General features: G+C 40.8%; 1 long non-coding RNA gene across 1 annotated transcript in view; it reads right to left on the bottom strand.

Moving 5' to 3' along the window:
* The window catches only part of LOC127750383 (uncharacterized), a 19,046-nt gene that overhangs the window by 578 nt on the left and 16,235 nt on the right, over nt 1-2,233 (bottom strand). The gene's annotated exons all lie outside the window — the stretch shown is intronic.

Here is a 2,233-nt window from a genome sequence, read left to right as displayed (position 1 = left end):
CTACTGATCTGGCAGTTTTCCATACCAGAAAGGCCGTATTGTTGAGCTAGAATGGTCATCTTTGAACTCAATCTGTCTTTTTAGAGCAAACACGACCCTGAAATTCCCAGATCGTTATTTCAAATCTCTCGAATTATCGTGCGTACAAACACACAAACAGAATGAAACTTTTTGGGTCAGTGGAGTAATGGGCTCCGCTGATCGCCCAGCCAATAGAGCCGAAGAGGGAAGAAGCAAAGGTATCATTTAGGGATGATAAGGCCAATTTGTGAGTGATTTGTTTGTCTTAAAAATATCACATTTGCTCTAAAATTTATTTTGAACATGTAAGAGTTGTAAAATGCTGTCTTAGAAGGTCCATTAAGTCCCATGAAATATGTTTGCTTCTTCCTTCTCTTCTTGTTTTCAGATCAGCGAAATGGTATATTACAATTTGCTCCTTTGCGTACGAATTATTAAAGATCTCTCAGCTTATTTTCAATAGTTCTAGCAAGTTTCAAACTGTTTGTTAGTCATTTACGTGCCACTGACCCCATTATTGCACGCCTACCAACTTTTGTTCCAGTAGTACTCAAACATTTTGGATTGGAACACCCTTGTGTTTAGAGCGGACACAAACCGGCTCGATGTTTGTTCCAGTTCGATCAAATCCGAACCTGATCGCTTGACGCTTGTCTCTAATACAGTTTTACGCAATTGGAAAAAGCAAGTTTGAAATAGAATGAACTTGGTCCAAGAAATCAGTATTGTGTGTGAATGCTAAAGTAGGTACTGGGTATTCATACCTCACGAACATAGTGAATGTCAGTAACGTCCGATTTGTACCGACTCTGGAGAACATCCGCGACTGGGCCGAATATCTTTGAAAACAGAATGAACACTGTCATTAATTTCAAAACGGCCATCTACTTGCATCTGCCCTGTCAGTTCGTGGAACGAACACTCTAATAAGTGCACAGAAAAAGAAAATTTGTCCTCAAAACTAACAAATTAGCTAATTTGGGGATCCACTCATTTCCTTATGGACTCGCTTACGGAGAATTTTGTGCGAACGTATTATGGATCACAAATTATGGATCATTTGTGATACATAATACGTTTGGTCATAATTCACCGTAACATACGGATAGCACATTCTTTCATAAGAAAATGGGAGTGCAGAAAATCCCAAATTCGATGTGGCAGGCAAAAGTTGGTTGCAACAGTAAAGGTTTAGTTGCCACAGCAAAGCTGTTTTTGCAGGAGCGAACCGGTTTGTTCTGACAGCGAAACACCCAATTAGTTGTCAGAACAAACCGGTTGGCTCAGGCAGCTGCAGCTTCGCTGTGGCAAATAACTCTTCACTGTTGCAACCAAATTCTAGCTGCCACAGCAAATTTCATGTCTATCCCGAAAAGACCTAAATATTTTAGTTCTAGCTAGGATTGTTTCGTGTCGGTTTTTCCAGACTAGTTCCAGACCACTAGATAATCTAAGGACTGCTAAGCCCGAAAGAGGGTGTGGTTCGACCCGTAATGTGTAGTTGGCTGAGCGATTAGCAAAGCCTATTACTCCGTCTGGTCGAAAAAAACTTTGTCTGTCTGTCTGCACGTCTGTCTGTCCGCACGATAACTCGAAAACGAATTGAGCTAGCGACCTGGGATTTTCAGGGTTGTTTTCTGTTATAAAAAGACAGATCGAATGAGTGATTTTAGCGGTTAGAAGAACAAGAAGAAGTTTCAAGATGGCCGCCACGGACCACAACAAACATTCAACTGTTTTCCCGAAGCGGCTGCTAGCAGCCGCCCGCGTTCAACGTTGCATTGCGCCCATTTAAGTCAAATTTGGTATCATTTTGTTCGGAAGATAGAGGGGAACACATAAAATAGCATTTGAACATATGTGACGAATTTTTCAGGTTCGTTAGTAAGATACGGTGTTAGTTTGTTAAAATTGTGAACATGAACTATTATTTTGATAGAGTAACACTAAATAGCATTCTTAAAGGTCCGATATCGTTTTCATGGTGTTCTTCGCGTTTGTCTGATTCTAACGAAACCAAGTTTAACTCCAACAGACGCGATATAACATTAGGTAGGTTATTGGGGCTCCCGTGCGCGAGCGGCTGCTCGGGAAAACAGTCGAATGTTTGTTGTGGTCCGTGGCGGCCATCTTGGAACTTCTTCTTGTACTTCTAACCGCTAAAATAACTCATTAAAAGATAAGCATTCTAACTCAAAAATTGGATTTAAAA

The sequence above is a fragment of the Frankliniella occidentalis genome, unplaced genomic scaffold (genome assembly GCF_000697945.3).
Source record: "Frankliniella occidentalis isolate FOCC.00 unplaced genomic scaffold, Focc_3.1 Scaffold181, whole genome shotgun sequence".
Taxonomy (NCBI): domain Eukaryota; kingdom Metazoa; phylum Arthropoda; class Insecta; order Thysanoptera; family Thripidae; genus Frankliniella; species Frankliniella occidentalis.
Note: the sequence above shows the minus strand (reverse complement) of the source record. Positions and strands in the feature narration are given on the sequence as shown.